At 43.7% G+C, this 25,713-nt stretch overlaps 3 pseudogenes; all 3 read right to left on the bottom strand.

The window, feature by feature from the left end:
- The window catches only part of LOC147912435 (uncharacterized), a 29,584-nt pseudogene extending 23,297 nt beyond the window's left edge, over nt 1-6,287 (bottom strand).
- Nucleotides 6,288-11,617: 5,330 nt separating this feature from the next.
- Nucleotides 11,618-12,547, bottom strand: LOC147912436 (immunoglobulin lambda variable 3-21 pseudogene; annotated as a pseudogene).
- A 112-nt stretch (nt 12,548-12,659) lies between these two features.
- LOC101399625 (uncharacterized) overlaps nt 12,660-25,713 on the bottom strand; it is a 54,212-nt pseudogene continuing 41,158 nt past the window's right edge.

The following is a 25,713-nucleotide window of genomic DNA, read 5'->3' on the forward strand; positions in this document are numbered from 1 at the left end:
TTGAGTGGTAAGATTTCTATATATGCTGGTTATTCGTTCCTTTTCACATATATGATTTGCAAGTATTTTGTCCCACTCTGTGGGTCGTCTTTTCACTTTCTTCGTGTTTCCCATTGAGGCTCAGAAGTTTTTAATTTTGATGAAGTCAGTTTATTTATTCTTTCTTTTGTTGCTTGTGCTTTTGGTGTCATATCTAATAATCCTTGCCAAATCCTTGGTCTTGAAACATTATTCTTATGGTTACTTCTATGAGTTTTATATGTTTTGCTTTTACATCTTGGTCTTTGATACATTTTGAGTGAATTTTTACATATGGGGTGAAGAAAACATCATCTCTTTTGCATGTGTCTTCTCCTGACAGTGAATCATCAGACAAAGTAGGGTGTGTTGGCTGGGGTGGTTGATGTTGACTTTCAAGAGGCAGTTGGGTTGCTATACACAATTGCAGAAAGCAGGATATGTGTGGAATGCAGGAGATCCTCCAGTATTCCCTGGGTCTGTGATTACAGCTATAAAATCACTACAATACAATTCAGCAGGACTGATAATGGACCAAAACATTCTGGAATGAAATTTGAAGTGTTCTTACCTGGCAAAGGACTGTGACTAGCTAAGGTATTTACTGAGGGCAATGAGAATATGGAATGGATAGTGAAGAAGGCAATTATAGACACCAGACTTGACCACAGGGCTAGTTCCAGAAATGAGGGCTAGGAAGTAACAGATATTTCTTTTTTCATTTTGATATGAATACATTTGGATACATATTCATCAAAGGCTTTTGTTTTCCTCCTCTGCCTCATCCCATTATCATCTTGCACAGCATGTGTAAAAAGAAGTTAACTTTATATCTCAGTATTTAAGGTAGAGGAAATCATAGGGGAAATATGAATCAGTTGTGAGAAAAATAAATATCCATAGAAGACAAAAATGTACTTTGCACCCTCTTGTGGAGAAAGGTTGAGCGAGTTTGTGGTTGTTCACAGGATAGTTTTATCATATTAGGTGGAAGCATGGTGACCATTATTGTCTTTATTTGGAGACGTGGTTTGTGGAGATGTGAGAGGGTTTCATATTCTCAAGGGTTGGACTGTAGTGGCTTATTAAATTTCAATGTTGATAGACTGAACTGTGTTTCACAGAATTATTTCCTGTCTATATTTCTGGTTTAGGCCAGTGTAAAGAGTGCTTTTTTCCATGTGGTTCCATTAGTGATACTGTGTGATTCAGATCCTCAGACTGTGGTCACTGCAGCCTGAGGGAATAGTATGGACTGTCCTGACTTCCTTCTGAGGACTGAACCTTGGACAGCTGCTGACCCCCAAGGCTGGTCTCCCTCTGAGGCCCCACCTGGGCAGCCCCAGCCTCTGTCCTGGATGCTCCTGGATGCAGCTCTGCTGCCCCCTGCTTGGGGAGGATTACTCGACCAGGAGCTTCTGTCCTGCAGGTCGCCCCAGAGCCCCTGTCACCTGAAAGGGTGTGGACCAGGCAGTCCAGCCTTCACTGTGTGCTCGCTGTGACACCTTCTTGCCCTGCAGAGGGCAGCAGAGTGAGGTTGAGTATGGTGTGCAGGGAGGCAGGATGGGTGCATGTTCTAAAACCATGTCCACGGATTAAAAGCCCTAGCTTGGGCCATTGTTTATGTTAAAAGAAAGGAGCTTGTGCACCATCTCTAGCTCTTGTGAAAAAATGTAAAATCTAGGGAACCTGTGCTCTATAGGGACCAGGCTCCCGTGTGTGTAAGATTGATGAATGTTTCCCCACCACAATAAAGGCGGCTTTGTAGTGGCAGCTCTCTCACTGCTTGGTCACCATCTAAACATGAGAGGGGATGATATTTATCTGCCTTCCTTTTCGAATCACTGCCATTACTCCTAGCAGTTTGTCCCTTTGTCCCTCAGAGGCTACTGCTGAACTTCTCCCAAGTTATCAGCTCCACAAGGCTCAGGTGGACATGGATGTGGGGTGGTCCACACTGGGATTTGGATTTATTTCCCTACAGTCCTCCTGACTCCCTTTCCAACAATGTAAGCATTGGAGGAATCTCCCCACTGGAGGGATTCACAGGAGGCCTTTTTGGAGAAAGGAAGGGACTGAGAGAGGCAGTAACAATCCCAAGGTCACTTGGGAGAGAAGAGGGAGGTCTTCTGTCCAAAAAAATAACCTCTTCTGATTGTTCTAGAACCAGCCTGGGCTAGGAGAGGAGGTGTGGGAAAGTTCTCAGCCAAAATTTTTGGGTCTCTGATGTAGATACATTCTTCTTGTCAGTTCCCTCAGCTGCCTGTGGGGGCGCTGCCACACCTGGACCTGGGTCTAGTCATGCACCTGGGAGGGCTAACAGCTCCCAGCTCTCTTTGTGGCTGATCAGAAACCCCAAGGACAATATACTCCAGATCACAGGCAACTAGAGTGACCTTCTCATGATCTTTACCCTGGAATAATTCTGGAATTATTCCTTAGGTCCTGGGGACATGGCGCTTATAATATTGCCTATTGACTGCTCGTGTCCATTAGCATGACATGTTCATTGTACATTTAATAATCAAATTACAGTTGTCAATAATTTTTGAACAGCAAATGATTTTTAACATGTGTGGTCTCCGTTCCTCAAATTAGACATCAGCTCTAACACAAGACAGGAGTGTGCTTAGAGAAAGATATAGTTTATCTTTTCAAAAAATTCCATGTTTGACATTTTTATGTTTTCAATGTGGACATTTCCCCTGCTAAGCCTCTGTCTTTCTCTGTGTAGTAGGAGATCTATGTGCCCCTTATCCAGGTTGTCACATGTTTATTAAAACATTCTTCAGGGAAATGGTCTTTGGGTGTAAAGTTCACTACTTTTGCTGGTCATCCAGAACTTTCCTTGTTGCCCTCTAAGATTTGGACACTGACCCTTTTGTGAGGAAAGCCATGTGTTGTGAGAATGTCAGGATTGTCTTTCTTTACAGGAAGGTAAAACATATCCAGCCATAATTGGTGGGTTAACAGCCATCCAGAGACCAATCCAGTTTTTCCCACGACCTTGTTTCAGATGAAGAACAAGCCTATGGTATAAGGGGGATGTGTAATGGTAAAGGTTGGGGAGTACTTTGAAACAGAACAGATTTTCTTGATGGTCTCCGTCATTTACAACACCTACATGTTACAGCTAGTAATTGGTGAAATGTTTTCATTCATCCATTTGGATAGAGAAGCAGTTGTTTGAGTTTCTTACACAAAACCTTCTCACTACCTGCTACCTGTCTTCACTGCACCAACTCATTACATGTTGAAATGTGGACTTTGCGTTTTCATCCTGTTCCTCATCCAGGCATCATCCCCACTACATGGTGGCATCACTAGGTTCTCACCAACCACTGATTCTTGCTGGTCTGGGCAAAACTTACCCCTATTAATTAACTTGCTCCCTGAGACTCTCCCCTCAAAGTCACTTTGTCAACATAATCTTTCTTCTGAGTGTTCTGAGACTCCCTGGCATTTAAAATAGTCATCACCTGTAACTGTAGAATGGCTGCGATTTGCAGTTAACTATCTCTTTAATTGTGCTCCAGCCATGGCTGCATTTGTAAGATGTTTTCCACAATGGGGTGCAGAGGGGTATGATGCTTGGGTCAGCAGTCTGGGTAACACCCCGAGATGAGTAAATGTCACTGTACCTTGGACACTGTCCCTCCTTCCACTACTGCAGTGAAAACAACGAGAGTCTGTAGTTCTTCATCATCAACCTTATCAGGATTGTCCATGTGCCCAGACCCCAACCTCCTCCCCCTTCTTGCACCTCACCTTCCATGTCACTAGTTTGGACATCAGACATGTTTGTAGAATATAGACAAGAGTAAAAACAAATAGACTTGTCAAAATTTAACCAAAGCAGAAGATGGGAGATTATGTGGCACTTTCCAAGCCTTCTCACCTTCGCCCAGGTAATCCACCTTTACAACATGTGCACTGGTGTGGTGGGAGGTGGGCATGATATATAGCACATGGAAATTCCATCTGTAAGTTTACGTGTTCATTGTATTCAACTTCCTATCTGCCCAGTAGCCGTTGTCCACATCTATAGTCCCTGATACCACCATCATCAGCCACCATCTACCCCTCTCTGCAATTCAGTGCCAGACAGTCATGAGCCATCTCCTTGTGTGCACCAGAAACTTAAAATGGACTAAACAGGTGAACACAGCCCTACTGCGCACAATGAACGTGGTCTTTTCCTGTAGAACTTTCAAAAAACATCTGGAAGCCTCAGGTTCAAGGAAATCTTGGCTGAGAAATTCTAGATGAGAAACAGCTAACAACAAAGTGTGAGAGTGTGAATCTTCAGGATATTGGTTGGTTAAAAGACAAAAATGTTGTAATAGACATTCTTGTGCAACCAGGGAAATGTGACTATGGATGAGGCAGAGGATTGTTGTTAATGTTCTCACATATGATATGGGCTTAATAGAAAAACATGTATATTCATGTATCTGTGGACAGAAAGGGAGGGACAAAGAGGGAGAGAGACCAGCATGGTCCAATATTCCCAGTGTTGTGTCCAGGAAGAGGGAATATGGGTGTTCACTATACTCTTCTTTCAAATTTTCTGTATGCACAAATGTATGAAAATTAAAATAGTTCTACTACTGAATAAAGCGAGAGATTGAGAGAGAAAATAAACCCCAGTGAGTCTGGTGTTTGTGGTCTGGTATTGACATACCGGCAGGCAGAGCACTCCAGCCTTGTAGAGCAGGGTCCCCTCTTCAGGCCTGCAGCTGTTACGATGGAGAGGAGGAGCAGGTCTGGGTCTTGGCGTGGAGGGTTTCCTGGTGAGCTTTGAGGAAAGCAGTCCAGAGCCCCATGACAAAATCCAGACATACAGGGAGCTGTGGTCAACCACAATAGGATGAGATCTGCCTGGTGCAGGAGATGGGACTTTGGGGGCAGTGAGAGGACAGTGCAGCCAGAAGAAAGTCCCCAGATGGGACCCAAGGTGCTGTCTCCACTTCCTCTGCATATTCTGTGAAATCTCAGGATAGGATGGGCCCTGGGGCTAGCAGGGGCTGGGACAGCCCATAGAATGTGGGAGATGCCTCATTCAGAAAACCAGAAGAGACCCAGCCCCTGGGGCCTTGTCTGGGCTGGTTCTACCCAAGGAGAAGGGGAATTCCAGCAGGACTGGGTCATCTGACACAGCTTTCCTCTCCTCTGTGACACATAATTACATCTGGGGCTCATGTGATGTATTAGGACTTCCTACACCTTTCTTGTCTACTCCAATCCTGACAACAGTCTCCACAGCCCAGACCAGCACCCCCACTCAATTTTCAATCAGGATAAACAGAGACTCTGAGAAGACGGACAACCTGCTCAGAGACTCCCAGCCCTGGGGGGCCGGGTGAGGACCAGAGAGGGCACCTAAGCTTAAGGTCTGACATACAGCTGCTCAGGGTTTGGGTGAGAGGGAGCACTAGGTCCAGGTAGCAGGTTTGTGTCCCCTTCCCTGTATGTCTGTGTCACCTTGAGTCACTGCCAGCTGCTCCCACTGCCATGGGCTGTGGAGCAGTAATAGTCAGCCTCATGCTTGGTCCAAGAACTTAGCATGGTCAGGGTTGCCATGTTCACTGAGTTGGAACCAGGTAACTCGTCATGGACCTCTAAGAGCTGGTAGCCATTATCATAGATGACCAGCACAGGGGTATGGTATGGCTTCTGCTGGGACCAAGATGCATATTTATCCCCCAGGTTATTTACAGAGCAGGTGATTGTGGCTGTCTGTCCCAGGTCCACGTACACTGAGAGTGGCTCCCTCAGCTCATACGGAGTCCACAGTTCCTTAAGAGAGGAGAGGAGAGAGGGCTGGAGAATGAAGGGCACAAACCCAGGTAGTATCACTCTATGGCTGTGCCTGGGCTGTGCTCAGTGTTTGGGGCAGGACCCGCTTGGGGTCCTGTGGTGGCTGAGTCTGTGGGGCAGCACCTGTGCACAGAGTGAGGAGGAGGACCAGAAGAGGGGTCCATGCCATGTTGTAGATGCCCCAGAGCTCTGCCTCCTGAGACCACACAGGTGAGCACAGCTCACTGAGGCACTGTTGTCCCCCAGGGTAGAACCTGCCCAGGTATAGAAACTAGACAGACCCTCATTGGCCCCCTGAGGAGACAGAGGTTTTGAGAGGAGGCAGGTTCCAAGAGGAAAAGAGCAGAGAGACTCTTCCCTTTAGCCCTTACCCTCAGCCCAACAAACTCCTCCTCTGGGGCCCAGGAGACGCTGTCATAACCGCAGGGTCTCCAAGGAGGGTGCTGCATGGCTTGTCCTGTGATAATCACCACTAACCCTGTATCCATTCTGGCCTTTGTCTCTTGTCTGTTCTGCCCATGGTGAACTGAGAAATGATAGGCTCTTCTGTGGGGCAGGGGGGCCCTGTTCATGGTGTTGACCCAAGCCCTGTGCTCTAGAAAGACCACAGAAGGAGAAATGTGTAGCTGAAATGCTATGTTCTCAAGATTCTGCTCAACTCCCCATCCATCTATTTCCAGCTTTGGGGACTCAGCGACCTGGGCTTGTGACCTCCATGCTGCTGAGAGCAGAGAGCAGTGGAGGAGAAGCCCAGGAGCAGGTCCAGTCCTGCCTACAACACTGACTGATGATGTTGGGTTATTCATATGACTGGGAAGTTCACTCAGGGTTGATACTTAAGGGTAAATTATCATGTGTCAACGCTCTGACCCATGCCCCACACACATTATGCCATTTCTCCTTCCAGGGAACTCTGAGCAGCAGTAAGAGTTCAGGACCCATTGCACGGATGACACCCTGAGCCTGGACATGGGGTGAATCATCCCGAGTCTCAGAGTCATGAATGGCAGAACCCCGATCATTTCTGCCTTGTGTATTACACACGAAAATTGTATAGATGAATTGACTACGTTCAATTTACTATGTTCTGGTGACCCGGGTCGTTTTCTTTCCTGCTGTGTGACCAGTGGTTGGCATAGCAATGGCCCATGTGAGGATTTATTGGTGAAATAAAGGCATCAAAGCAACATATAACATGTAAGATTCTTTCAAACTAATGTAATAGCTATAATCAGGATGCCTTCACTGACCCCACACAGAGACAGATATTAATAAGTTATCAAGCTAACTAACAATTTAATTATACCAACAAATATTTAGTGATACTAAGGGAAACAGTCCTGAATGAGACATGAAATCTATGCTCAGGATAGGGACAATTTAAAAAAAAGAAATAAATCAACTGTGGCAGCTGCATCTACATCTTGTGGAGACCCTCAGGGGACTGTGTGCTCACTGAAGTCACAGAAGCTCTTGTCCAGTACATGGAAACTCTCACTTCCTCCTGCTTGTCTCCCCAAGTCCTTCCTGGGCCACCTGGGTGTTGCGGTTAACTGTCCTGCCCTTGTCAACTGAGCTTGATTTGGATTCTAGACCCTACAGTTATGTGGAGAAATGTTTAAGAATAGACTGTTTCATAAGCACATGGGTGGTGTGTTGGGAGGTGACGTTCCAATGGGACATCCAGACAGAAATAGGTGGTTCCTGCTCTTTCCCTGATCTCACTGAGCTCCAGTTGATCTGGACTTTCCTACTTTCTCCACACGTCATGCTCTCTTCTCTCTTCTAGCTTCTGTGTGTTTTTCTCTCTGACTGAAACCCTTCCTGCGACCTTTCTCCTCACCAATGCCTGAAACCAAATCAGCCTTTATTCTGTGTCCATATCACCTGTCTAGGAAGTGTTCTGACCACCAGAGCATTCAGAAACACAGAATTATACTCCTTTATCCTTTATCATAAATATCCTCACAGTTGAGTGTGGGGTATCCAGATCCTTTTCATGGAATAACACCCCCATCCCATCTCTGCACCTCCACTCTCACCTGCTTGATGCATTAATAGAACTAGAAACGTGACCAGAAGCAAAGTCTGCTGCATAAAAACATTGTGACTCTTGAGAACACCATAACTTTTGTCCTTTCCTTTATTCTATTAATATTGTGCATTCCATTAACTGGTTTCCAGGTGTTAAAACAACCTTGTATTCCTGCAATGAATATCACCTAGTCATGATGTATATTCCTTTTTCTGTATTGCTGGGTTAGGTTTTATAGTAATTTGTAGAGGATTTTTGTGTCTATATCCTTAAGGGTTATTGTTGTATACTTTTCTTTCCTTGTGATTTCTTTATCTGGTTTTGGTATCAAAGTAACAGTTGCCTGGTAGAATGAGGTTGTAAGCATTCTTTCTCATTCTATATTTATTTTGGAAGAGATTGTGAATTATTGGCAATAATTCTTCTTTAAATATTTGATGGAATTCACCAGTGGGGCCATCTGTGTCTGGGCCTTTCTTTGTGGGTAGTTCGTGATTACTGATGTAATCACTTTCCTCGTTGCAGATTTCATCAGGTTTTCTATTTTATCTTGAGGCTGTTTCAGTAATTTATGTATGTCCAGGAATTTTTCCATTTCATCTAATTTTTTGGCCTGCAACTGTTCATATTATTCCCTCACAACCTTAAAGTCCTGTTTTATTTCTGTATGTCAGTAGTAATGGCTCTTCTTTACTTTATTTCAGTAATTTGTCATTTTTTATCAATGATCATTCTAACTAAAGGTTTGTCATTATTGTTGATGTTTTAAAAGAACTAACTTTTAATTTTGTAGATTTTCTCCAATGTTTTTCTACTCTCTCTTTCCCTATTTTCCACTCTAATCTTTATTATTTCCCTCCTCTGTCTGCTTTTGGTTCAGGTTTCTCTTCTTTTTACAATGTCCTGATGTGAAATGTTAGGTTATTTATTTGGGATTGTATATATAATATTATATATATTATATATTTATAGATTATATATATAATGTCATGTCTTCATAATCATTCACTTCAAAGTAACTACTAATTTCCTGTTGATTTCTTCATTGACCAGTGTCTATTTTGGAGTATTTTTTTTTCTTTTTTTCATTTAGACTTGTTGAAATTTCAAGAATTTTTTCTGTACATTTTGTTTTTGGAAAATACTTTGCATTTTTCCTATATTTTAAAATGTATTGCTCCTTTTTTCATGTCCTAGAATGTGATCCATCCTGGAGAGTGTTTCTTGAGAATGTACTTGAGAGGAATCTATTCTGCTGTTTTGGGACTGAGTGTTCTGCAGATGTCTGTTCTGTCTAGTTGCTCTATAATGTTGTTCAAGTCTTCTGTTTCCATATTCTATCTCCTACTTCACAGTTATCCGTGTAGTTACCATATCAGATGCATATCATTGCTTTGTGTGGACTCATGTTCATATCTAGTATCATTTTTCCACTCTCTGACGGGTTCTTACTATTTCTTAGTCTGAGAGTCTGTGGGTCATCTTTTCTGTGAGTTTTTGGATGCCTGAGGAAGTTTTATTTTGCATTCAATTTTGAAAGATATTTTCACTAGCTAAAGAATTCAACATTGGTGGGTGTTTTCTTTTATTATTTTAAAGATTTTGCTCCTATGCTTTTAGTAAGAAATCTGCTCATTCTTTGTGTGTGTTCCTCCATATATAATGAGTCTTTTCTTAGAGTGTCTCTCTCTGTTTTTTTTTTTTTTTTCTGGTGAGGAAGATTAGCTGTGAGCTAACATCCACTACCAATCCTCCTCTTTCTGCTGAGAAAGACTGGCCCTGGGCTAACATCTGTGACCGTCTTCCTCTTCTGTATATGGGATGCCGCCACAGCATAGCTTGATAAGCGGTGCATAGGTCCATGCCATGCATCTGAACCTGAGATCCCCAGGCCGCCAAAGTGGAGCCTGTAAACTTAACCACTACACCACTGAGCTGGCGCCTAGAGTGCCTCTTAATAATAAATTTTTATTATGATGTTTGTCAGTGTTTTAATTTTTTTTTTTTAATGTATACTCTTTTCGTTAATGACTGTTGCCCTGCATAGAATGTATCTTTTCTCTCTGGCTTGCTCTTAAGACTGCGTCTTCATATTCAATTTGATTATTTGCTAGTGCTGTTTTTTTCAGAATTCTTTTTTGCGCTTGAGGTTTGATAACGTTCTTGAATAAGTTCATTTATAGTTTTCACAAAATTTGGAATATTTTTGGTTATTATTTCTTCAAACACTCCCCTACCTAACTTTTCTCCTCAGAGCCTACAATTCATCACATTTAGGTGATGTGAAGTTGTCCTATATCTCAAAGATGTACCGGCGATTTTGTTCAGTTGCTTTTCTTGCTGTGTTTCATTTTGAATAGTTTCTATTGCTTGTCACCAAGTTCACTAATATTTTCATTTGTAGCGTCTAATCTGCTGTCAATGTCACCCAGTGTATTTGTTAATCTCAGACACTGTAGTTTTCATTTCTAGACTATCAATTTGGATCTTTTTTAAGATCTCCACAGCTCCACTTAACATGTTCAGTCTTTCCATTGTCCTCATCAACATGTGGAATACACTCATAATAATTGCTTTGTATCCTTGTCTACAAATTATAACATCTGGGAAATCACAGGGTCATTTTGGAATAGTTGATTTTCGTACTTGCTATGGTTCGTGTTTTCCTGAATCTTTGCAGGGAATCTTTGATGGGATGCCAGGTATTGTGAACTTTTCCTGAATACTTGTATTTCACTTTGTTTTGTTTTTTATTTTGGATTCGATATAGTTGCTTGGATGCAGGTCCATCATTTCTCAACTCGCTTGTGCACTTTCTCATGTGGCAGCAGAGCAGCCTTTAGTCTGGAGCTGATGTCCACACGTGTGAGGCAAGTTCTCCTGACCAGTCAACCTGCTGCCTTAACTAGGAGCTTCCCCTCTGACTGGGGAACAAGCACTATATGAAAGTGTGAGTGTGAGCCCTGTTGAACGTCCTCTGGGATGTCTGGGTGGTTCTTTCCTCAACCTCGTGCAGTTTCCTCCCACACATGACTCATCTGTCCTCTTAGGAACATGTGCAGAAATCCAGGGCTTGCTCTCTGTGCAGATCTCTCCTCTTCCAGACTCTTCCCTCTAGACTTTTATTTTCTGTTTGCCTCCCTGGAAGCACACTGTGTCATGGAGATTTGCATGCAGTAGGATTTGGGGTGATCTCTCTGGAAGGAAGCGTGGCGACAAGACTGGGAAGACCTGTCATGTGGTTATGAATGAGGACTCAGCCGGGAGGCCCTGCAAGGTCATCCTGAAGTGAGGCAGGGCCTGGGGTCATGGCATCAGGCAGTAATTGGACCTGCATCACAACCAGGGCATAAGTTTGGAGGAGGCAATTCTCCACAGACAGTGGCACTTCCCAGTGAGAACACAGTTATGAGGAGCAAGGGGTCCCAGTCAGTTTGGGTGGGTGGGTCAGGACTAAAGAGGGATCTAGTTGGACACCACAGTGTCCACTACACTGGTTTTCTTCATTCAGAATCCAAGGCAGCCCAGGAAGCAAGTGCTTCAGGAGCTCATCTGAGGTGAGAGGTTCTGGGGAATAATCCAGGACAGTTCAACAAGGAGGGACCATTCACCTCTATATGGAAATCCAAGGACAAATACATCAGTAGACACACATCTCCCTCTCTCTCTTCTTCAGGACAGGTCCTAGTTCTCCAGCCCACACCCTGGCTAAGAAAACACCAGTAAATCCTGGTCCTATCTGTCCTAAATCCACTCCTGATCCACCTTCTGAAGAGCCTGCCTGGATGCTGGGAGGAGAGGGCAGCCTGGGGATCTCAGATTTGGGAACCTGGGCCACACCTGCTCATGCTTTGTCTACAGTCCTCCTGGGGCTGGAGGAAAGTGTGACACAGATGGAGAAGGGGTTTCTGTCTCACTTACCCATCAGCCTGTGTCACTGTGAGCTTCATCACTGTAATTATCCCTCACCTGAGAGTAATAGTCAGACTTGTCCTCTGTCTGGGCCACACTGGTGGTCAGTGTGGCTGTGCTCCCTGAGTAGGAGCCAGAAAATCAGTCAGGGATCCCCGAGGGCCAATTGCTGCTTCCACAGATGACCAGCACAGGGGCCTGGCCTGGCTTCCACTGGTACCAGGAAGCATTTTTACTTCCAATGTTACTTCCTTCGCAGGTGATCCTGACTGTCTGTCCTGGGGTCACTGACACTGAGGGCAGCTGAGTTAGCTCATAGGAGACCACACATCCTGCAAGAGAGAAAATGAGAGGTGGGCTTGAGGATGAAGGACCCATTCCCAGGAGATCACCCACCTGCCTCACCAGAACATATCTCCACGGTTCTATGGGCCCCCAGGGCAGCCTCTCATATCAATCTCAGCCCTAATGGACCATGTGTTTGGCTGTTGGATGAAACCTCTGAGAAAATGAGGACCCCCACTTCCTTTCTCTCTGCAGATGCAAAGAGCCAGCGAACACAGTGTGGGGGATTTTAGCCCCAACAGCCCCTCTTTCTGCGGCAGGTTCATGAGCATCCTGCCCACCACAGGCAGTGCCCTGCTGAGCTCAGAGTTGGGGCCAGGATTGTCGCAGAGCCTTGGCACTGGGGTTGGGTGTGAGCCTGGGTGCAGCACTTGTGCAGTGAGTGAGGAGGCCGAGGAGGAGAGGGGTCCAGGCCATGGTGGAGGTACCCAGATTCTGCTCCCTGAGGCCCGAGGCTTGGGAGGTTTCCTCCCTGGCATCTCTTATCCCATTGCAGGGGGTAGCTGTGGGTATGCAAATGAGCCAGGGCTCAGGGGTGCTGCTTGAGGAGATCTGTGGTTTCAGAGAAGGGCTCAGCCCCAAGGGACACAGAGAGGGGACGGGCAGACCCTCAGACCTCACCCTTAGCACAGGGGATTCTCCTTTGGTTTCTGGTCCCATAGTCTGGTGACATCTCCATATCAGTCTGTATCCTGGACTCTCTCCCTGTCATGGTCATGGCTCAGATCAGAGGTAAATTCTGTCCATTTTCCAGGGAACCTGAAGGCCTGTCCACTGAGTAGGCCTGGACCCTGTCATGAAGGTGATCAGAGGCACACTGGTGATGCTGGGTTATCCTGGGTCCCCATATCCCTCTTCTGTTCCATCCTGGCTCAAGAGGGAGGTGGTTTTTATCATCCAGGACTCTGGAGTGTCATGTCCAGAATAGTTTTGTGGTGAATGTCACATGTTGGTCTAGTTATAGCTCCACCTTCAGAAGCTTCACACAGGAGGTCTTTTCTGACCCTCCAGGTCTCCATGCAGTGACCCTGCTCATCCCCACTCTACAGGTGACACCACAGGTGTAGACAAGTCAGGGTCTACCTTAGACAGAGCTTCTGATTGTAGAGCCAAGAATAAAAGTTCTCACTTGCCAAGTGCACAGGGATTTTGTAAAGATCCACTGATGTGCTGTAAGTGTCTGCCCTTGGCCATGAAGTCCTGAGCAGGTCATAGGGTCCGTGCCTCAGTATCCCCAGCATGTGGTGTGGGCCATTGACAGATCATGTGCTTAGAAGAAATGACTGCTTGTAAGAGAATGAATGCTGGCTGTGTAGGAGAGGAAGACTATCCTCTACCCACTCTGGGTCCTTTCTGGCTGGGTTACAAATTAAATTGACATGCGACTGAATAGCAGGAGAAAATCAAATGAAACTTTATAACATGTATACATGGGAGAGACCAGGGAAACTGAGTCACTTGACAAAATGGCAGAGGTTCTCATCTTAAATAGCGTTTTCATGTAAAGACAAAGGAGGACGTTCGGGATGGGGGTGTCAGCTAAGGGAGATTACCAGGGAAGCAAAGTAAACAAGAGTATGCAGATTTAAGTTTTTGCCTTCCACATTGATCAGAGTTTCTAGAGATAAGGTCATCCCGCTTCTTTCTGGTACAGAGAGGGAGATACCTTTACAAATAGAGATTCCCTTTAGGAATGCAAATGTTTCTTACAAAGGGTAACTTCTACTTTTACTTGGTTTTCAGAGCTTTGATAAAAACGGCTGAACAAGGACCCTCCCAATGTATCCATATCCAGAGGTATCTATGGTGATGGCCTGTCCTGGGGACAAAACTTCTATCTCAAATTCTTTTAGGCAGTTAGTGGGGGGAAGGTCAAAGTGTTTTTCTGAGTCTTCTGAGCCTTTGCTGTCTTCAGCTCAAAATGATCTGCATACCAGAGTGTTACATCTTGGGGCACCCTGCCCTGAACCCCACCAGCTGTAAATTATAAGAAGATCTCATGTGAAATTTAAATACAATTAAATTGCTTTCAGTTGGAGGGGAAAATGCGTTAAGATAAATACCTTTTCTAATTGTAAGTCAAGTGTGGTTATTGAGTGTCTGCAGTATCCCTGGAATAGAAAAAGAAAAAGAAAGAAATTTGGAACCAGCACCCTGGAGAGAGAAGGGGAAAGGAGGAGCTTCCCCTGGCAGGGCCGCAGGCTCTCAGAGCCAAGGGAGGGAGGGGGACGTGTGATCACAGGGAGGATGAGTGTTTGTGGACATTATAGAGCGTTAGCAGGACTGGGTTATAGCGTTAGCAGGACTGGGTTATGTGTGGGAATTGAACTGCCTGAACCTGTGCCATGAAATACACAATTTCTTTAAGATTCAGATCAGAACGCCAGCGAGTCAAAAAATGTGTACATTGTTGTCAAGGATGGTGCTGTAGAAATAAATGACACATTTTCCCTCAGGTGTTAGGTCGTGGTTACTCACCTCCCTGCATGTTACAATCTCCTGGGTGGATTTGAGAGCCCTGGTGCCCAGGCCCTTGTCAGGTGACTCTCTGCTGCCACCTGGTGGCTGCTCCACACTGACTGCTGGAGGCAGGGGCGTCCTCTGTCCAGGTGCAGATTCTGAACACACTGCTCAGGTGGTGATTCCCTGATCCATGCACTGCTGGCCCCAAGGGAGGAATTGCTCTTCTTTGAGTGTCCACTGCCTACCTTAGACCCGGCAGGAGTGGCTCAGATCACCCAGAAAAACATGAAGATGCCCATTTGGGGGAGGAGAAGGCAGGGCCCACCTTAGGCATCCTGCACATACCTACAAGGTCGTAGTGGTCTCAGGGCTTGGCATGGGGCACCCAGGACTGAGGGGATGACTCTGGCACTGGCTTTGGGGCAGGGGTGATGTGGGGCTGTGGTGACTACTAGTTTAGTTGGATGGTCAGGGACTTGGAAAAAACACAATCATACAATTGGTGACCAGGATGCCTGAGGAAGAGAAGTAAAAATGGACATCTCCAAATGGGCACACATAATGATGATATTTGGGTCCTTTATAAATGCTCACCAAAATGTTACCTCAGATGGCATTGATATAAATGATCCACTGGATATGATGACCAGTTCTGGCGGTACCAGTCAGCTTCCTTCCCCAGTCACTCCTGTCATTGCACACAGACTCAAGAACAAAGTGGCCCTTGGAGGCAGGGATGGAGGTTACTCGTGGGATCATCAACAGGGATGTCCTCTCACTAAAGTTGACCTGGCTGTAGCCACTGCTCTGTGATCCGTGTGCCAAGAGCAGAGCCCAATACTGTGTTCCCATAGATGATGCCATTTCTAGGGGACATCAACCTGGTACCTGGTGACTGACTACATCAGACGGGTTCCGTCATGGAAGAGACTGTTCTGTGTACCTACTGAAATAGACATTTACTCTACATAGGGATTTGCCTTCCTTGCCTGCCATGCTTCTGCCAAAACTATTATGCGTGGATGAACAGAATTCTTCACCCACCATTATGGAATTCCATGTGAGGCTTCTAACCAAAGAACTCATTTCACAGCAAATGGAGAGCAGCAATGGACCCATGCTCATGCAGTCACTGGTCTCCTAATCTCCTTTTCATTCTGAAGCACTTGGCTTGATAGATGATGGAAGGGCCGTTGAATACTCACTAACAGTTCCAGGTAAGTGAAAATCCTTTATGGGGCTGAGGCAGTGTCCTCCAGGATGCTGTACATGCTCTAAGTCAGCATCTAGCATACAATGTTGCCTCTCCCATAGTCAGGATTCATGGGTATAGGAATCACGGTGTGGAAATAGGAGGGGCACCACTCCTATTATCCTTAGTGAGCCACCAGCAAATGTTTTGCTTCTCATCCCTGAGACTTTACACTCTGCTAGATTGCATTGAACTCGTAGTTGAGACTGCTCCATGGCCTCTTTTGGCTCCTCCTGACAGTGAATCATAAGGAAAAGTAGGGGGTCTTGGCTGGGGTGGTTGGTATTGACTATCAAGGGGGAATTGGGTTGTTACTTCACAATTGTAGTAAGCAGGAGGGTGTATGGAATGCAGGAGATCCACTAGTGTTCCTTGCATCTGTGATTAGAGTCATAAAGTCACCATAGGCAAAATCAGCAGGACTGATAACGGACCAAAAGTTCCAGAATGAAGGTTCTAGTCATCCCACCTGACAAGGGATCAGGGCTAGCTAAGGTATTTCCTGAGGGCAATGAGAATATGGAATGGAGAGTGGAGAATGTAATTATAGACACCAGCTCTGACCACAGGGCTATTGCAGAAATGTGGACTACAGAAGTAACAAGTATTTCTTCCTTATTTTGATATGTATGCGTTGGATACATATGAATCATATATTTTTGTTTTCTTCCACTGTCTAAATCTATTATCATCTAACATAAGAAATGTCAGCAGTAGTTAACTTTATATCTCTGTATTTAAGGCAGATCTGTCCCTGTAGTTAGCATCTCTGAATCTTTCATTCATTTTTTAGATACAGATTCTTTGTAGTATAACATTCCTTCTGTCTGAGGGGTGTCTGCTATTATTTCTTCTATTATGGGTCTGCTGGTAATCCATTTTGTCAGTTTTTGTTTGTCTGAAAAAAATTTTAACTAACCTCAATGTTTGAAAGATATTTTCCCTGTGTAAAAAATTGCTTTTTCTTGAGCCAGCCTTGATGGTCTAGTGGTAAATGTTTGGTGCTCTCACTGCTTTGGTGGCCCGGGTTAGGTTCCCAGTCACGGAACCACACCACTTGTCTGTCAGTAGCCATGCTGTGGTGGCAGCTCACACAGAAGAACTAGAAGGACATACAACTGGAATATACAGCTGTGTACTGGGGCTCTGGGGAGTGAAAAAAAAGAAGATTGGCAACAGATGCTATCTCAGGGCGAATCTTAAAAAAAGATTTTTCTTATTTCAGGTTTTTAAAGATGTTTATCCACTGTTGTCTTACTTGCATTTCTACTGAGATATCTGCTAGAATCCTTGTCTTTCTTCCCCCAAGCGTAGTGTGTCTTTTCTCTCTTGCTGCTTTAAGACTGTCTATTTTTCACTGTTTTAAGCAATTGAATACTTATGAGTGTTGGTCATTTTTTTTTTTTATGTTTTATGTTCTTGGGGTTTGTTGAGCTTTTTGGATCTGTGACCTAGAGTTTTCACGAAGTTTAGGACATTTTTGCCCACTATTCCTTCAAATACTTTTTTCTCATCTCCCCACCCCTCCTTCTCTTTTTTTGGGGGGGGATTCAAATTACACTCATATTATGTTTCTTAAAGTTGTCTTATATCTCTGTGATTCTGTGAAATTTTTTAAAGTCTTTTTTCTGGCTTTCATTTTACAGTTTCTATTAGTGTGTCCTCAAGTTCACTCATCTCTTCCTCTGCAGTATTATATCTGCTCTTAGTCTTATCCATTGTATTTTTAATCTGAGACATTGTAGTTATCATCTCTAGAAATTTGATTTGGATCTTTTTATTTTCTTCTTTGTCTCCTCTTAACATGTCCAGTCATTCAGACTAAATTTGTGCTAAAGCCTGAAACATCAACTCTGACTTGAATATTTAGCTTTCTGGTCTGCCTGCAGTTTCAGACTTGCCAGCCCCACAATTGCCAGAACCATTACTTGAAATCTCTCTCTCTCTCTCTCTCTCTCTCTCTCTCTCTTTTTCTATATATATGTGTGTGTGTGTTTGTGTGTGTATGTGTGATGTGTATGTGAGTATATACATACGCACATATACATTTTATGCATATACATATATATGAAATATATTTCCTATCAGTTCTATATTTTCTGGAGAAGTATAACTAATGCGTCTTATTAGCTATAACTCTTTGTTGTTAAAATGGTTTTATTTTAATGGCTTTAAACTTAAATGATTCACTTAAAAAAGTGTACATTCCAGTAATAATGCTATCAACTCACATGTAGTATAAAAACATCATAACATGTTCTTCTCTTCCCTCAGCATTTGTGGTATCATTGTCATATATTTTATTTTACATTCATTATGTATCTCAACATAACAGTTATTACTTTTGCTTTAAACAAATGAATATCTTTTACAGACATTAACAGATAAAAACATTTCTATATTTATCCACGTAGTTACCATATCTGATGCTTTTTATTTCTTTGCGTGGATTCACATTTCTGTCTATCATCATTTCCTTCAATCTGAGGTGTGTCCTTTACTATTGCTTGTAGTGAGGATCTGCTGGTGATCAAGTCTGTAAGATTTTCATTTCTGAAAAAGTTTTATTTTGCCTTCATATTTGAACAATATTTTCCCTGGGTAGAGAATTCAAGGTTGACTGTGTTTTTTCTCTTAGTATTTTATTTTATATATATATATATTTTTGTGTGTGTGAGGAAGATTAGCCCTGAGCTAAAATCCGATGCCAATTCTCCTCTTTTTGCTTAGGAAGATTGGCCCTGGGCTAACATCCATGCCCATCTTCCTCTACTTTATATGGGACGCCGCCACAGCATGGCTTGACAATCAGTGTGTCAGTCCATGCCCAGGTTCTGAACCTGCAAACCCTGGGCCGCCAAAGTGGAGCATGCGAACTTAACCACTACACCACTGGGACGGCCCTCTTGTAGTATTTTAAGCACATCGCTCCACCATCTTCTTGCTCACACGACTTCCAATGAGAAACCTGCTCTCACATGTTGCTCGTTCCTCTGTATATAATGTCTTTTCTCTCTGGCTGCTTTTACGAGTGTGTCTTCATCACTGGTTTGTAGCAAGTCCATTATGATGTGTATTGGTTATTTCTCACGTTTCCTGCACCTGGGCTTTATTGAGCTTCTTGGATATATCAGTTTACAGATTTCATCAAGTTTGAAACATATTTGGTTCCTATTTCCTCAAATATTTTTTTCTATTCGCCTCCCACTTCCCTTTTTCTCTCCCTCAATTCTTCCAATTACACAGTATTTAGGCTGCGTGAAGTTGTCCTACAACTCAACCATTTTGTCAGTCTTTCTCTATCTGTGTTTAATTTTGAATAGTTTCTATCACCATGAGATCAAGTTCACTGATCTAGTCTCTTCTTTTCCCACACCTCGTCTGCTGTCAAAATCACCTAGTGTTTTTTTTTGTGTGTGAGGAAGATCAGCCCTGAGCTAACATCCATGCCAATCCTCTTCTTTTTTTGCTGAGGAAGACCGGCACTGAGCTAACATCTATTGCCAATCCTCCTCTTTTTTTTTTTTTCCCTTTTCTCCCCAAAGCCCCAGTAGATAGTTGTATGTCATAGTTGCACAACCTTCTAGTTGCTGTATGTGGGATGCCGCCTCAGCATGGCCGGACAAGTGGTGCATCGGTCCGCGTCCTGGATCCAAACCCGGGCCACCAGTAGCAGAGCACATGCACTTAACTGCTAAGCCATGGGGCCGGGCCCGCATCCAGTGTATTTTTCAATCTCAGATCATGTAGTTTGTATCACCAGAAGATCAGTTTGGGTTTTTAAAATGTCTTCCATATCTGCTCCTGACATGTTCAACCTTTAATATACCCACAATAACAAATGAAATACAGTTTTAATAACTGTTTTGTGTCCTGTGCTGACCCGCCATCTGCAGAGCCTCCTGAGAGGGCTAGCAGGAGAGGGCATCCTGGGGATCTCACAGCTGGAGAAGTGGACCAGACATGCTCAGTGCTTTGTCTGCAGTCCTCCTGGGGCTAGAAGAGAGTGTGATACAGATGGGGAAGGGGTTTGTGTCTCACTTCCCCATAAGCCTGTGTCACTGTGAGCTTCATCAAGAAAAGCACTTCCAGACTGACAGTGATAGTCAGCCTCATCCTCGGCCTGGGCCCCAGTGATGGTCAGGGTGGCTGTGTCTCCTGAGTTGGAGCCAGAGAATCGTTCAGGAATCCCTGAAGACCGCTCGTCATTACCATAGATGACCAGCACAGGGGCCTTGCCTGGTTTCTGCTGATACCATTGAGCATAGCTATCTAAGCCATCTCCCTGGCATGTTATTGTGGCCGTCTGTCCCAACGCGACAGTCACTGTAGATGGCTGAGTCAGCTCAGAAGAGACCACAGAACCTGCAAGAGAGGAGAGGAGAGGTGAGTGTGAGGATGAGGGTCTCATTCCCAGAAGGCACACATCCTGCAGCCTCCCCTCTGCAGAGCTGAAGGTCAGGGCCAGGCTGCTCCCTGGTTTCTTTGGGGGCTGAGCCCTGAGGGGCAGCACCTGTGCAGAGAGTGAGGAGAGGGAGCAGGAGAGGGGTCCAGGCCATGGTGGAGACGCCCCAGAGCTCTGCCTCTGTGCCCACAGCTGGGGACGTGCCTCAAGGCCTCTCTTATTCTCTGAAGAAATGCAAATCTACTTCCTTCCTTTTTGTGGCCTTGTCTTCTTGCTGAGCTGATCAAGGCTCAGCTTACAAGAGGCTATGAAAGTGGGTCTTTTTCCCAAGGCCCGTACCTGAGTACTCAGAGCTCTCTCTGGTGTTGAGTGAGAAAGTGCTGCCCCCTGCCCCCAGCACATGCACACACACCTCAGTCTGTGCCCTAGGCTGCCTCTCTGGGCTTGGGGAGAACCCCTCAGTCTTGCTCTCTAGTGATGGGTCATCCATGGGAGTGGGCTGGGAAGTACTTGAAGCAGGATCTTAAGGTGACAGTGGTTATTCTCTTGTATGAGAGTCCAGAATTCATGATCAGATACAGAGAAATTGCTCATGTACCTCTCAGGGAATTCTTTTTCCATGTTGTAGAAAAAAAAGATAGGAGAAATCCTTAGGATCTAGGGCTAGGTAAGAATTCTTTGATGACACCAGAAGCATAATTTGTAAAAGGATGTTCAATACATTGAACCCCATCAAAATTAATATATTTTCCTTTTTATAACTTTCTAAAGAGGATGCAAGAAACAAATAACAGAGAAAAAATATTTGCAAACCACATATCCAATGAAGAACTAGTGTATAGAGTATATAAAGCACTCTCAGTAGAAATAAAATCCATTGAGAACATGAGCAAAGAGCAAGAACAAACATTTCATGAAAGAGGATAGAGATAGCAAAGAGCACATGAAAGGGTATTCCTAGGAAACCATGAGGGAAATGCACATGAAAACCACAAGGAGACATGCCTACATACCTATCAGAATGGCTGCAATAAAAATAGTGACAACTCTAAATGCTGGCAAGGATGTGAAGAAACTGGTCACTCATGCCTCCTAATGGGAAAGTCAAATGGAGCAGCAACTGTTGAAAAGGGTATGACAACTTCTTAAGAAAAGTAAACTTGTGGTTACCATAGAACAAAGCAATTGTACTGTAGGGCATTTATTTCAGAAAATGAAAACATGCTCAGAGAAAAACTATACACAAATGTTCATACACCCTTATGCATAACACCCCAAAGTGAGAACAATCCAGATGTCCTTCAATGGGTGAATTGGTAAATGTATCGGTACAACATGGTATATGGAATACTACTCAACAATGAAAAGGAATGACCTCTCAATGCACACAATGATGTTGATGAATGCACAGTGAATTATGCAGAATGAAAAATGCCAATCCCAAAAGGGTACATTCAATAGGACTCTATTTTTTTATTTCTATATATCATTTCTAAAAAACCAAAATTTTAGAAATAGCGAATAAATTAGTGGGTGCCAGGGGTTAGGTGCAGTGAGGGCCCCTCGGAGGGAGGATGTGGATGTTGTTTTAAAAGGATAACGTGAGGGATCCATGTGGAGATGCAACTGTTTTGGATCTTGTCTATGGTGGTGGACATAAGAACCTGTTCATGGAATAAAATCACACAGAAATGAGGACAAGTCACCTGGGGAATCTGAATTTGAAAATGGGCAAAGACTTGATCAGACTCTTCACCAAACAAAATTCACAGATGACAATAAGCACCTGAAACGATACTCAACATCACACGTAATTAAGGAAGTAAAAAACATTATGGGACACCACTACAGATATATTAAAATGGTTTAAATAAAACTTGACATGTAGTGTCAGTGAGGACATGGGACAACTGTAGGTCTCATCACTGTCTGGTGACAATGAAAATGCAAAACAAGCATCCATGTTGGAAAACAGTCTGGCAGTTTCTGTGAAAGTTCAACATACATCTACCACACGACTCAGCAATTCCATTCCCGGGTATTTACTAGAGCGACATGAAAACTCACCTCCACACAAAAAACCATAACAATGTTGGAAAGGTTTTATTTGAAATTGTCAAAGAGTGGAGCATGGAAACATCATAAGTTTTACCTAACTGGAGAGTGGATAAACCAACTGGTTCATCTGTGCAAAATATTCTACTCAGCAACAAAAATGGAATGAAATATTCACATACAACAATATAGACGCATCTAAAACGCATTATGCTGAGTGAAAGCATTTGTATGATGGTCTTGCAAAGACTCAACTATAGGGACAGACAACAGATAAGGTATTGTGGGGTGGGGGGTGGAGGGGGTGTGACTACCAAGAGGTGTGGGAATCTATGAAAAATGATTAAACTGTTATATATCCTATTTGTAGAAGTGCTTACAGCTCTGTGTGCATTTATCAAAACTCACAGAATTATTCACTAAAAGTGCTGGATTTTAGAGTATGTGAATTATATCTTAACAAAAGAAGAAAAAGAAAAAGTAAGTTTAGGCAGGTGAAGGTTCCCAGTGCAAATACTCACATAGCAATTAGTGTGCAGGAATTCTATATAGACCACAGAAAACACTCCATGGAATGGAAGGGATGAAGGGTGTGGCCGTGGGCAGAGATGGACGTTAATCTATGAAGCAGATTCAGCCAGGCATGCAGTGGAACTAAAGGGGCTCTGGGGTGCTAGGCCTGCTCTTCAGACCCTACTGAACGGGGTGAGTGCCCTGTCTCTATCCCATCGTAGGCACAGGTCACTAGATGCAGGCTGCCACCAGGAAGGGGAGTGTCCCCACTGTGCCAGCTCTCTTCAGCAGAAGCAAATCCTGTAGCTGTGGCTGCCACATCCCAGCCTCTGGAAAGAGGACTTCATCCTGCAAGTGAGAGGCCAGGAGTCTGGTTGTCACACAGGACACTCAGGACAGCGACATACAGTGTCATTAGTTTTGGTATTATAACAATCAAGGAATAAATACACACACACACACACACACAATGGGCAGGAAAAGACAAAGAGAAAAGAGTGCATATAAAAGGAGCCAGAAATAGAACAAAGAATCCTAAAATTAACATGGAACAACAAAAGACCCCAAATAGCTAAAGGAATCCTGAGAAAAAAGAACAAAGCTGGAGGTACCACACTCCCTGATTTCAAAATATACTACAAAGCTATAGTAACCAAAACAGCATGGTGGTGGCACAAAAACAGACACACAGATGAATGGAATAGAATCGAAAGCCCAGAAATAAACCCACACATCTATGGACAGCTAATCTTTGACAAAGGAGCCAAGAACATACAATGGAGAAAAGAAAGTCTCTTCAGCAAATGGTGTTGGGAAAACTTGATAGCCACATGCAAAAAAATGAAAGTAGACCCTTACCTTACACCACGCACAAAAATTAACTCAAAATGGATTAAGGACTTGAATGTAAGACCTGAAACTATGAAACTTCTAGAAGAAAACATAGGCAGTACGCTCTTCGACATCGGTCTTAGCAACATATTTTCAAGCACCATGTCTGACCGGGCTAGAGAAACAATAGAAAAAAGTAAACAAATGGGACTACATCAAATTAAAAGGCTTCTGCACAGCAAAGGAAACTATCAACAAAACGAAAAGACAACCTAACAATTGGGAGAAGATATTTGCAAACCATACATCTGATAAGGGCTTAATCTCCAAAATATATAAAGAAATCATGCATCTCAACAACAAAAATCTAACAACCCAATTAAAAAATGGGCAAAAGACCTGAACAGACATTTCTCCAAAGAAGATATACAGATGGCCAACAGACACATGAAAAGATGTTCAAAATCATTAACTATCAGGGAAATGCAAATCAAAACTACAATGAGATATCACCTCACGCCCGTCAGAATGGCTATAATTAACAAGACAAGAAACAACATGTGTTGGAGAGGATGTGGAGAGAAGGAGACTCTCATACACTGTTGGTAGGAGTGCAAACTTGTCCAGCCACTATGGAAAACAGTATGGAGATTCCTCAAAAAATTAATGATAGAATTACCATATGATCCAGCTATTCCATTGCTGGGTATTTATCCAAAGAACTTGAAAACACCAATGCGTAAAGATACATGCACCCCTGTGTTCATTGCAGCGTAATTCACAATAGCCAAGACTTGGAAGCAACCTAAGTGCCCATCAAGGAATGAATGGGTAAAGAAGATGTGGTATATATACACAATGGCATACTACTCAGCCATAAGAAACGATGAAATCCAGCCATTTGTGACAACATGAATGGACATGGAGGGTATTATGCAAAGTGAAATAAGTCAAAGGGAGAAGGTCAAATACCCTAGGATTTCCCTCATTAAGTAGTAGATAATAACAAAAACAAACAAACACATACAGACAGAGATTGGATTGGTGGTTACCAGAGGGGAAGGGGGGAGGGAGGAGGGCGAAAGGGATAATGTGGCACATGTGTGTGGTGATGAGTTGTAATTAGTATTTAGGTGGTGAACATGATGTAATCTATGCAGAAATAGAAGTATAATGATGTACACCTGAAATTTATACAACATTGTAAACCAATGTTACTGCAATAAACAAAAAAATTTTTTAAAAATTAAAAAAAAAAGGAAACAGAAAAAAGATAAAGATGTACTGGAAGAATTAAATAGAACATTACTAATGAGAGAAATCCAGAGAGAGAGTCAGAGCCAGTCAGATACAGAGAGTGAGAGATGCAGGAGGAGTCAGAGGGGAAGGACCCCTCCAGCACACTCTCACTCCCACCCACCTGCCTGGCCTACCCTGTCCCATCACAGCCACAGCAGCTCCAACGTGCCTCCACGTGCATGTCCTGTGACCTGTTCCAGCTGATCCCTGGACTGATTTGCCAATAGCTCCTCAGATTTTAGAGAATCCCCAACTGTGACAATGACACTACATGACATCCATCCTCGAGACTCTGCTAAGGCCACGGCAACAAGTAATTCTGACGTAAACTCTTACTCCTATTCTCAGTATCACCTGGCATCTGTGGGGACAAGTACATGGGTCTGAACACCCCAGAAAGGGACATTTGTCCTTCACACCATTCATTGTCACTTTCATAGGATAGGAGCTGGCATGGCCTCTGATGAGACCTGCCCCTGTCGTAACCCTGATGATAAGAAATGGCCTCTAATGAGCCCTTGGTCTCTCTGTAACAAGGATTTGTAGTGGCAGCTCCCTCACTGCTTGGTCACCATCTAAGCACAACAGGGGATGATCTTTATCTGCCTCCCTTTTCCATTCACTGTAATCACATCTAGCAGTTTGTCCTTCGATCTTTTCATCAGAGGCTACTGCTGAGCCTCTTCCAAGTTGTTAGCACACAAGGCCCAGGCAGGCATGGATGTGGGGTGGTCCACACTGGGGTTTGGATTCGTTTCACTACAG

Source organism: Ceratotherium simum, chromosome 35 (assembly GCF_057802395.1).
Source record: "Ceratotherium simum simum isolate JZ-2026a chromosome 35, ASM5780239v1, whole genome shotgun sequence".
In the NCBI taxonomy this organism is placed as follows: domain Eukaryota; kingdom Metazoa; phylum Chordata; class Mammalia; order Perissodactyla; family Rhinocerotidae; genus Ceratotherium; species Ceratotherium simum.